Genomic DNA, 12304 nt, shown 5'->3' with positions numbered 1-12304 from the left:
CTTGCCTGGGGACTTCACTAGGTTTCCTTGTGGGCTTGCAAAGGCCTCTAAATGCTATTGATTTAGAAATACTTATAAGATGAGACACTTTGCTGTGTGGATCTCAAAAGGGCCAGATTCTGCTCTGGGTTGTGCTATTGGTCAGCATTTTTACTCCAGAATTACATCAGTGTGTCAGGGAGCAGAATTAGGGTGCACACATTGAACTTCCCTCTTTGGGGAGCAAGGTGCTATACCAGGGAAACTGAGGCACACAGCTGTTAAGTGGTTGTTCCACAGCAAGGCTATGTCTAGACTGCAGGCTTCTTTCGAAAGAGGCTCTTTCGAAAGCATCTTTCGAAAGAGCCTCTTTCAAAAGATCGCGTCTAGACTGCAGGCGGATCTTTCGAAAGAGAAATCCGCTTTTTCGAAAGAGAGCACCCAGCGAGTCTGGATGCTCTCTTTCGAAGACGGCCTCTTTACATTGAAGAACGCCTTCCTTCGAAAGAGGAACTTTTGAAGGAAGGCGTTCTTCCTCGTGAAACGAGGTTTACCGACATCGAAAGAAAAGCCGCGTTCTTTCGAAATAATTTCGAAAGAACGCGGCTTGAGTCTGGACGCAGGGGAAGTTTTTTCGGGAAAAGGCTACTTTTCCCGAAAAAACCCCTGAGTCTGGACACGGCCCAAGTGTCTGGCAGAGCTGGAAATGGAGCACAGGTCTCTTCACTCTCCATTTTATGCTTTATTCGCAAGGACCATCCTTAATCTTTACATGTCTTAGGAGAGGCTTCTGAACTGTGATGCACAGAGCAACGGCTGGTGCTCCTCAGAGAGCCAGCTAATCACATGGTACTAGCTCCCCTTCCTAATTTCCAGATGTGGGAATGCTTTAAAGGAAGTAAATATATGTTCAGTACTTCCCTAATGTGACTTTTTCAGGTCAGCGATTGATGCACATGAGGGTTCTATTCTCCTCAGACTTTTCCCGCCCTGGTGGCTTTATAAAGCCCAGCACAACTGGGGTGTCTTTGAGAAAAATCTCTTTATTAAGATGTGGTCCACAGGCTGAGAATGTCTGAGAACTCACTTCTAGGAATTTCAGAGGCAGCTTTTCTACTTGGGTGTGTACAACATCTGACACGATCTCCTTGGGAGGAGCCAGAGCTCAGGGCAGAAATGACCATAGATATGATGTTCACTCATTGCCTTTCATCTCGCAGCTGTGGCTTTTTGTATGGCTGGAAAGAGCATGCTTTCCCTCTTCATAAAAGTAAGTTATATGGCTTCAGGGAGATAACTTCTTGCATAAATCTCTGAGGCTTTAAGCCTGAATTGTGGGATTGTGCATCTGCCAGCCCTGTGGGCCGCACACACCAAAGGGCATTTTACAAGCCGTCAGGATAGATTTTTTTTTTTACCTTTTTCCTATTGGAGAAGACACTGCAAAAGCAGCATGGGGTCTGAGAGGGGAAAGATCCGGTATGGCTTTTGAAAGTTACATGGCTGTGGGTTCAGTGGATGAGAAAATACAGCATTCATTTTTGCTGTTACAATATCTCTTGGGTTGACAGCTGGACTGTGTCTATTCTACAACCTCAGCGCCTTCTTCTAGGCATAGTCCAACTTACTAGCGACTTCATTTAGGGACTTGGACGGATAAGGACAAGCATTTCCACATCTATGTGCCTTGTCATGGCTGCAGTATCCAGGAGGTAGGATTAGCAATCTACTTTGTCCCTAATCTATGTGATTTGCATGTGGAAATGGGACCTTTGACATCAATGGAAATTACCGCCCCTACTTATTGGTGGCTTTATCCACTCCGCACATCTATGCTGACCACAGTATAGTAAAGCAGAAGCTAAAACAATCCCCAGTTTGCCAGCTTAGTGAGAGGTAGAGCTAAGAAGGAGGTAGAGGTTTGTATCTCAGCTCTGCCCTGGCACTCCAGGGGCTGGGTTCTCGAACACCCCGGTATGTAGGTAGGACAGGGTCAGCATCTCTCTGTAACACTGCTGTACTGTCTGCAGCTCCTCAGCCTCCACTCTTATCTGCTGGGCTCTGCTGCCTTCCATTCAGCTCTAGCTTGCGTGGAACTGGGTCAGTCCAGGCTGGCAATTTGGGAGAGGTGATTTGGAGCAGCCCAGAAATTCTGCGGTTGGATAGCATGCGTCCAAGTGACACCTCAAGGCCTAGCACAGACTAAGGAAGGAAACGGGAGCCCAGTGTACTAATCTCCCATGCAGCGGTCCTGGGATGCATTGGGAAGCACTGCTCTACAGAGCCACCCACAGGCCAGTTAGGAACTGCATTAACTGCACTGCTAGGGCACGTCGACACAGCAAGGCTAAAGCCGAAATAAGCTACACAACTTGAGCTATGTCAATCATGTAGCTTAACTTGAAAGAGCTTATTTTGGCTTTTGGCACTGTCTATACAGCAGGAAGTCCAAGAAAGAGCACTTTTCCTCCGGCTTCCCTTTCTCCTTGTAAAATGAGGGTTACAAAAGTCGGAGTAAAAAGTCCTCCAGCTCTACATTAATTTGACATTATGCCGAAATAACTGCTTGTAGTGTAGATGTGGACTATGTTATTTCGGAATAATGTGAGTTATTCTGAAATAATGCTGCTCTGTAGACCTAGCCCTAGTTAGTCTTGCAGCAACGGGCGGAGATTGCATGCTGCTTTCGTGGCCTTTGGTTTTGCTCCCTCCCTCTCTCGGTGCATCAACCTGCAGTGAGGGCAAGGGACTATAGACCCTTGGGTATAGCCAGAGGTCAAGCTTGTGAGCCTTGAAAAGGCCTTCTGCTCTGTGTGGAGGGAGAAGGGAGGGAGAATCATTACTCTGTGGAGCCCTTTAGAGCCATTCCTGACCCAACCTGCTGGCTTGTTTATACTTTTGCTGAAGTTGCCGTATCATTTTTGGAGCCTCCCCTTCACTCCCTTTGCCCTCACTTTGTTTTTCCTTTCCTTTTTGTTCTTCGTCCTTTCTCCTGAACAACAGCTCCTTGTTGACAGCACCTGTACTCGGTGCTGGCATTGTACAGTCAGGTATAGTTGGCCTCTGCTTCCAAAAAGGAATAAGATTTCTTTGGACCCCATTCACCTGAGTTCAAGCCAAGACTGAGTCGTCATTGGCTGCAAAGCTGGTGAGTTCTGTGCATCTCTGCATGTGGCACTTTATGCAGTTTATCTAATGGAATAATTTGCATATGTGCAAATAATGTGCACGGAGTCATTTGTTTCACTTTATTGTCAACACGCCCTGCCCCAGGAAATGGTGGGGGTAAGACACAGAACTACGCAGAACTTGATGGTTGGGGGTCAATTAAGTGCTGGAGGTTGTCTCGGGTGTGGGAAGGGTGATGAAGCTGCTAGAGTGGGATGACTACGAGGGTAGATGGAGGAAGGGTGTGTCTGGTGCTTGTTTAGGGGGCTGATCACTGGCGTGTCCTCGAAGGGCTGAGTCTGGGCCACGTTGGGCCCTCATTGAGAACGCAAGCCCTGTTTCGCGAAGGATTTTGAAACTTGGCTTCATTCTGAAACAGAACAAAAATGGAACATTGCTCAATTCTCGGCAGAGTCCCCCAAACGTGTGTTCTGACCGAGTGAAACGTTTCATTTCGCTTGTGTTCCCTTTTGTATGGTAATTTACAGCAGGCTGCCAGAAGCTGGGAGGGATCCCGCCCAGATTGCCCCGTTTTGCACACTCCCCTACAGCCTTGGGACAGGCCACTGTCAGAGAAGAGACACTGGGCTAGATGGACCATTGGCCTGGCCTGGTAGGGCAGCTCTTATGTTCTTATGTGGGATGCGAAGCAAAGATAATTTAAGCGAAAAATTATTTCAGAATAAAAAATCTCAGTGTTTGGTTCTGTGTTGACACTGATGGAACTTCTTCACTTCTTCCCAAGTGACATTCCAGCAAAATCGACTCAGCTTCACAAAGCGTTTGGACTGTGGCTCCGTCTACGTTACCCTGACCAGCAGTACCGCTCCCTTGTGTGTGTATCTCCCACGTTTGCTGCTGCTGGGGTCCCCAGCAAGAGCTATGACAGGAGAGGCTGGGAGGAGCAAATGCAACCTGACTCGATTTTGACGGGACACATCAGGAGCCAGCTGTGCGGCGAGAATGTATGACAGGACCGCCAGATGGGTGGGTGTCGTGCATGACACTCGGTAGCTTTGTAGCTGCTGCTTGGATCTCAGATCTGCAGGGGATAAGAAGCAGCATGTAGGCAAACTGCCAGGGGGTAAAAATGATCAATTGGCTGAGCAGGCAGATGTTAGAGCAGCAGATGGACGCAGGAAATTCAAGGTGCGGGGCACTGTCCCATCTAGAGGCACTGAGACCACTGACAGAGAGAAGAATGAGTTTCCTCTACAGCCTTAGCTACCAGCCAGCTGGCTTTTAGCTCATGCAGTTGAGGCTCATCCACTAAGCTCCAGAGGTCCCAGGCTTGATTCTGCTTGTCAACGTGACACTGGTCCACCGCTGACTCACCATGTGGACTTGAGCAAACGGCTCACTCTCTGCTCTGTGCTTCAGTTTCCCCACTGGAGAAATGCAGGTGGCGGTAGTCAGCCAACCCTTTGAAAGTGCTTTGAGATCCTGGTTCGAAGGAGCTGGGCAGGGGCAACATATTGGTTTGCGGGCAAGCTGTATATCATTGCTGCCCAGTGCCTCCCTTTTCTTGTGTCTCTTGGTCTCTGAGATGGTTCCTGACCACCTTGTTCAAAGCAAGAACATTCAACTCGCTGTTTGATCAGATAGCCGATTCCTTATCCATCACAATGGCCACACAATGCCATACATCTACTGTGCGGTTGAATGGAGGCCATTGGAAAGACATGCGTCATGCTTAGTACGAGGATGCTGCCCCTACAAGAGAAAATATCCCGCATCCCAAAAGCCACCTGCAAAATCAGCTCTAACCAGCCCTCATCCTGGCAGAGATAAGTGATTGAATGGACCAAGGACCACCACGCCTCTAGAGCCGGGCAACTCCGCTTCAGAAGCCCCAGGGACCATAATGATACTCGCAGCATATGCCGAGGGTGGCAGCTTAAGTGTGGTTGCAGATACATGCAAATATATATGCAAATATATGCAAATAGCTTCTTTCACACTTGACAGGCATGAATATACAGATTAAAGCAAGACTACACAACACACAAGCCCCATTTAAGTCAGTTCTGATTATATTAATAAAATGCAATATTTACCTGATTCCCACCCATATGACAGCACTTTTAATGAGCAATGACAGTCCAGGAATTTAACTACTAAAACACATTTCAACAGAAGACCATTATATTGACGACTTGTTCATTTTGGCTCCCACCCACATGCCGTGTGTTGAGTCCCATGTAAATCCAAACCCTCAACGCAAACAAACAGGCCGTATGCAGCCCATGGGCCATGTGTTGACTAGCCCTGCTCTAGAGGAAGTATACTGAGTCTAAGGTGACCTGCAGGGAGTGCCTACTTAATACTATGAGCGTGTAAACCCAGGATGTTCTATTTTCTGGTCCCCGGCAGAAGGACAGGGTTGAAAAGCCAGCTCTGTTCCGCTCACAGTGCGTGGTCTGGCCATTCCTGAGTGCTGCATGACCACCAAGGTGCCTCTGAGTAACAGGGTATTACTCTCTTGTGTTCAGAACCCACTGGATCCTAGCCAGAGAAGAACAGCTGTTTCTTTTCTTCACAAACAGCTTTTCGGTCTTGTTAAGGTTGCCATGGATCCATCCAACTGGTTAACAGCTGGAAAAGGGGCAGCTGCCGAAGGCTTCCCATTACGCTTCTAAAATTATGGCTACACAAACATCTCCAGCTGACACAGGCTGTAGGGAAGGTTGTGAGTCCCCCCACCCCCTGGAGCAGTGTGCAAACCAGGGAAGAGGCTTCGGGAAGAACATTTCCAGCAGCCTGTATCATTTCAGTCCCAAATACGTTGTTGCCATGCTGGGGAGCTGTCTGATGTGATGAGAGAGGGGCAGAATGGGAAATTAGGAGTCCTCGATTCTAACCCCAGTTCTGCCACTGTCACCTTGGGTGAGCCATTTAAACTCTCAAGTCTCCTTAGTTCACATAAAAGACATCTGGCAGAGATGACCTCCAGATGATAACCCCGGAGCAGGGACCGTCTCCCGCTGGTACAAACTCCCCTGCACCGCCTGCATCTCACGGGTATACTGGGATGGGTGCAGGTGTGTGTACCGGTGCGTATGGTAGGGGGTGTATCAGTCACGCTCTGCATTCTAGCTCTGCTGGGCTATAGGAAGATGCAGTCAGTTAAAGCAGACCTCAAGGCTGTTCTAACTTACATTGGAGTTCAAGCAGGCTCCCAGCTATGTCCAAGAATCTGGGAGTGGGTGGGGAACAAAGCTATCTTTGCCTCCTATTATGGGCCGCATTGGCTGAGAAGTGCAGTGCAGACTCTGGTCCCCCACGTCAAATTCAGAGCCGGTGTAAACAGCATCACGTCTCTTGTCTGCAAAGTAGAGAGTTGAAATAAATTTCAGAACCTGAAGCGTCCCCTGTAAGCTGGGTGCTTGTGCAGCCGCTCAGGAGAGTCCAATGCCACCCAGCTGATTGGCAGAGCGCCCCAGCTAGGTTCATCTGATGAAGTTTTTTTACCCACTAAAGCTTATGCCCAAAGAATCTGTTAGTCCAGTGGTTCCCAACCTTTTTTATACGGCAAACCCATTCACAAACTTTTGGCGGACCGGAATCATTTTATTTGCAAATAATGAATATTCAAATATGCAGATAAATGTTACCAGTCTGTCAAAAGTTTGTGAATGGGTTTGCCAGGCCGTGGTATAAAAAGCCCCAGTCCCCAGAGCTGCCCAGTGCCAGCCCTAACCTCTAGAGCCCCCCACTCCTCCAGTACCCCCCAGCACCAGCCACTGACCGCAGAGTCCCCTGCACCCAACCCCCCCCCAGTGCCAGCAACCCATCCCAAACGCCTCAGTGCCTGCCCTCTGCCCCTTAGTGCCCCCTACCAGCAGTCTCCCCAGTTCCAGCCTCCTGCTTCCAGAGCCCCACTGCACCCAACTCCCTCAGGACCCGCCCCTAGAGCCCCCTAGTGCCAGCTCCGCACCCCGGACACCCAGCCCCAGAGCCCCCCAGTATTAGCTTTGCCCCCAGAACCCTCCAGCATTAGCTGCACTCCCCATAACCCCCTGTGCCTGCCCTGCCCTCTCAGCTAGCCTTGTGCTGCCTCCCAGCCGCCAGCTGATGTGCTGGGCTCCATGCAGCTCTTCTGTGGCCAAGAGGAGACCCTGCCCATGCCCAGCACTGGTTGGCTGAGAGGCAGGGCAGGACATGCCTCTCCCAACAGCCACGGTGTGAGGGGAGGCACTGGGCATGTACCTCAGCCCTGGCCCCTATAACCACTGTGGTCTGGCAGCCAGTGGTTTAGGAACCACTGTGTTAGTCTTTAAGGTGCCACAGGACTCGTTGTTGCTTTTGCAGATACAGACTAACACAGCTACCCCTCTGAGACACAGCTAGATTGTGCTGATCTTGGTGGTGCACATTTGCACATGCATCAGTGCACACAACAAAATGTATTCCACACATGAATGGAAAAGATTAGAGGGAACATTGATTACCTGCCACAGCAGGGTTTTGTGAGAGTTAAATCATGTTTATCAGCTGGTTTGTGAGTCTCAGGTGTGCAAAGTGCAGTGGGGGGAGGGGTTGTATTTGTTTTGCTGTACACGGTTTGTTGCCTTTTGTGCCCCAGGTCTAGATGAGTTGCAGCTGATTGTGTGCACCTGTTTCTGCAGCACGCTGGATGCTGCGCTCCGGCCAGGCTGAGCAGTGACTATTTACATAGAGCTATGATGTGGGAGAGTGAGGAGAGTGCTTTTCTATGGCCAAGATGATTTGGAACATTCCTTCGAACAGACGGAACGGGTGCCTAGCCAGGAGTAACAACGAGGGGAGACGACCAGCTGGACTGCACATTCCGTGGCAGCAGGTCAGAAATGAGAAAGAATGAACGGAGTGTGGGTGGGGGTTTGGGGGTGTCTATTTCAATCACACAGAAGAGACCCCAAGGTGGCAGGAGGTTCCAAACTGGGCTGACTGGCTTGTATGCTTTGAATCTGTTAGGCTACGTCTAGACTGCAAGCCTCTTTTGAAAAAGAGCATCTAGACTACAACCAGTATTTTTGAAAAAGCAAGCCGCTTTATCGACAGAGAGCACCCAGGCAGTCTGGATGCTGTCTTTCGAAACAGCACAGTTTGCATTCCATAGTGCCTTTTCTCGAAAGAGCACTTTCGAAGAAAGGTGTTCTTCCTCGTAAAATGAGGTTTTCCACGGTTGAAAAAACTGCCACGTTCTTTCGATTTACTTTTGAAAGAATGTGGCAGCAGTCTAGACGTAGGGGACGTTTTTTTTTTTTTGAAAAAAGGCCACTTTTTTTCGAAAAAACTCTGTACTCTAGACACACCCGTAGAGATTTATGGGAAGCTAAATCAAAGATGCTGGCAAAGGGGGCACCTCGGGCCCCTTTGAATTGCTGCTGGGTGTTCCACGCGGCTTTGGGGGCTGCAGGGCTAAACTCCAGGTGGTGCCAAGGGCTGACCGCCCTTGGCCCCACCCTTTCCTCCTTCAGATCTGCCCCTTCCAGGGCAGAACTGCCCCCCATACCTTGTCCCTAGGCCTGCAGTGGCTGTCTGCCCCACTGCTTCTGGGGCTTCTGGGCTCATTGGCTCTGCTGCAGGACAGCACGATGCAGCCTTTATCTACGTCACACTGGTGGGAAGAGAACAAAGGGGACTCATCCGAGGACGGTCTCCCCTTTGCTGGTGTCCTTCTATCTTCCCTTCACCGAAAAAAATTCCCTCCATCCAAAAACAGAAATCCGATCTAAGCAGCAGCAGGACGCTCTGTGGAATGTTCAAATAGGCGGCACAGCAAGAGTTTGCTTCTTAGCAACAAAAATGTTGTTCTGGGTTGACTTCAGTTCACCATGAGGTTTATGATGAAGCAAGGTCCATCTTATTAATAGAAGTTCAGGGCAGGAGGGGAATTGTTCTGACCATTTAGGCCTGACTCCCTGCCTCGCACCGGCCAGAGAATTTCACTGAAAAATTCTGGTGTCAAGCTCAATAGCTTGTGGCTGAAAAAGGACACGTCTTTGGGAAAGAGGGCCAGCCGTGACTGACGACCCCAAATGATGGAGAACTTCCCACATTCCTGATTAATGTGTTCCAATGGCTAATTATCCTCCACCTTGAAATCATGCCTCTGATTTCCAGCAGCAGCAGCAAAAGAAAAATGAAGCAAAGCAAGGGCAGGCTTGCCGACAGGGGGGGGCAAAAGGGGCAATTGCCCCAGGGCCTGGAGATTCAAGGGGGGCTGGAGATTCAAGGGAGGCAGCAGTGGCAGCTGGAGCCTCCGTCCCCTTTGAATTGCCATGGGAGCACTGCTCCACGACTTCACTGGGGACTGAGTGTGGGGGAGGGAGGGCATGCTGTAGTTTTGGCGGCACTAAGGGCTGACAGTCCTCAGCCCCGCCCCTTCCATCGGAGGCCCCGCCCCTTCCATTTGAGGCCCCGCCCCCCAGCTTGCCTTGGAGCCCACGGTGGCTGTTGGCCCTGCTGAGCAGAAGGAACTAGAGGTCTGACAAATGGAAAGATCCTTCTGTCTCAGGAGGCGATAGTAGCCTCCATCAAAGATGGTCCTCTCTCTGGAGAAGCGCAGAAAGCTGTTCACATGATCCTGCTGTTTCTTCTGTGTGGGATTAGCTGTCAGTCTCTCACCCTCGACGAGCCTCTCTTGTCCAGCAGTCTTTCCCCACATTCCCAGTGTCCACAGAGGGTACAGAATGCCAAGCGACAAAGCCACCTCCAACCTTCTTCAAAGCCCTGGGCTGCAGCACAGCCTGCCGGCGCCAGGCATAGCATATGTATCCAGTTTTAAATAAAAATGGCACCAGGCAGTAGAAAGAACGGATCACATTTCCAGCCCCAGCTTCTGCACTCGCCTACCTTGTTTTGCACCAAAGCTGTTACAGCACGTGCAAAACTGGTTGCACAGCATTTGGCATGGGAATGTTATTTGGAGGTGATGTGCGGATCCATGCCTGGTTTTGAGCATACAAAGGCTGGAGGCTCAGCTATCAGTCCAGAACCCTTCCCGTTTCAGAAGGCACTGATCTGAATCTCTGAATCCTCGGGCATTTTATGTCCATGTCAGAGCCAAAAGGGACTCGGCTCTTGGTTCTGACTTGCAAGCAACCAAAACGACAGGAGAAAAACAATCTAATATCTAATCTAAATATAAGGCAGGTTTTCTGAGGGTCATCAATTCGCGTCTAAGGCCAGAAGAAATCACTAAGACTTTCTGCTCTGCCTGCATAAACAGACTGTAGAACTTCCTCTGGACTAATTTCTGGTTGAACGAGAGCCAATCGTCTAGAAGACCATTGGGTTGTTTCTGGTCCTTACAGTCTCTGCATAGCAGGACTCTAATCTTACCACTTCTTGCCACCCTCTCGGTTCCAGTCTCAACTCAGAGAAGATGGAAGAGTTGATTGCCACAGTCCACGCCTAGCTGCATGTCATGCGACGCTAGTGCTAAAGGTCCACCAAGTGATGGAGAAGCCTGTGTACTAAGGGGAACCAGGTGCTACTGAAGAGCATGGGGAGAACTTAGATGAAAGCCCAGGATGCCTCAAATCTGTAAAGATATAAAGCACAAAGTGGAGGGTCAGAACAACACTATACAAAGGTCCCCTGCTTTCTTAACAGCACTGATCCCCTTTAGCATGGAGGGAGCAGCGAACCAATGCCTCCAATTTTGAGGATGGGGTTGGGTGTGTTTTTCTCTTTGCTGTCAGCCAGGCACCTCTTTGTGCTGTCAAATCAGCTTCCAGCTTCTGAACATACGCCAACTTGTCCTTTGGCCCCCATGGGGCACGTTTACATTGTGGCATCAGACACGGAGGCCGGAGAAGATGCTGTTTTACCTGCAAGGGCGTTTACACCAGTGCCAGGGGCAGCAGAATGCAGTGTGGTTCGTTTGGTTTCTGGAGGGGCATGAGGTGACAGGTACAGTGTTGGGGCCTGATCCCAAGAGGTGCTGAGGTCCCATCGCTCTCCTTGCAGTGCTGACAGCAGTGGGGAAGATAGGGCTCTACAGCCAATCAAACCCAATGGAAAGATCATGGGAAGAACAATGAATTACATCCCACCCACATAGTTCCTCCTACCACAGTTTATAACTGGGACGGTTCTTCCTCACATATTGCATGCTCTTTACCAGAACAGACTCACAGTGTTTTCACTGGCTTCCTGGCTGTGGTTTGGCATCTGGTGCATCGATCTTATTTTGTGAGTCAGAAGAACTATGTCTGGTCTTTCCCACATGTCACTCACATGTGTATGTTCAGTAAAGAACTGCCCTGATTCAGTTAGGAAGGGCTCTCCATTGGTTTCAGTGCAGCTCTGCTGCTTTACAACAGCTGAGAGCTGGCCTGGGAGCTAGCTTTTGGCAAATTAAGACCTTTTGAGTCCTTACAATCATTGCTTGTGGTCAAGGTTTGTATTTACAGTGTAATTTCACCCAAGTGATCGCACTGCTGGATGGCTTTTTTAAAGTTACTTGCCATTTTGGGGGGCATTGTTAACCCAAATAGCATAACCGCCAGGAGCCACAGATGCAATCTGAGTTGTGCTAGGAAAGCAATCTGAAGAACAGGGCTACTAGTGTATCAGAAGACCGTAAAGCTCTCTAGCAAACACTGAGCTCAGTCCTGCTTTCACTGAAGTCCATGGGATTTTTGGCATGAATGTCAAGGGGAGCAGGGCACAGGCCAGTAGCTGCATAAATGCAACACACTTCCAAACCTCCCTAATCAGAATATTTCTATTGCACGTCTCATGGCCAAAGTGGATTGTGCTCATTCTGTGCAAAGGAGGCAGTTACACTGTGTCCTGGATGAAAGGAGAAAGAAACTGAGGCAGTGAGAGGGGAGGCAACTTGGGTTAGTGGCTAGAGCTCTGGATGGGGTCCAGAGACCTGGATTCTATCCTCAACTCTACACAGAGCAGACGTGTGACTCTTGGAGAAATCGTTTCCGCTGAGTCTGCCTTGTCTATTTAGGTTGTAAACGCTTTGGGGGCAGGGGCAGCCCCAAGCATCCTGGGTCCCCGATCTCAAGAAGGGGACACTAGTTGCCGCCACAATATGTGTGATTAATCACCATTTAAAGTGGCTTACCTGAGAGCACCCAGTGGCAGTGTTATGATGGGAATATGGTGGGTACGTCTACACTGCCGGGAAGCCTCACAGTTAGTCGGAGGC

The 12304-nt window shown here is 49.7% G+C and overlaps 1 long non-coding RNA gene across 1 annotated transcript; it reads left to right on the top strand.

The window, feature by feature from the left end:
- Nucleotides 1-1289: 1289 nt before the first annotated feature.
- On the top strand, nt 1290-6679 carry LOC142818291 (uncharacterized). The gene is made up of 4 exons (XR_012895695.1): nt 1290-1691; nt 2983-3127; nt 3636-3760; nt 3893-6679. It is a non-coding gene; the product is annotated as an uncharacterized LOC142818291 (long non-coding RNA).
- The last annotated feature ends 5625 nt before the right edge of the window (nt 6680-12304 follow it).

The sequence above is a fragment of the Pelodiscus sinensis genome, chromosome 14 (genome assembly GCF_049634645.1).
Source record: "Pelodiscus sinensis isolate JC-2024 chromosome 14, ASM4963464v1, whole genome shotgun sequence".
NCBI lineage: Eukaryota > Metazoa > Chordata > Testudines > Trionychidae > Pelodiscus > Pelodiscus sinensis.
The sequence above is the reverse complement of the archived record's forward strand: the minus strand, read 5'-3'. Positions and strand labels throughout refer to the sequence as shown.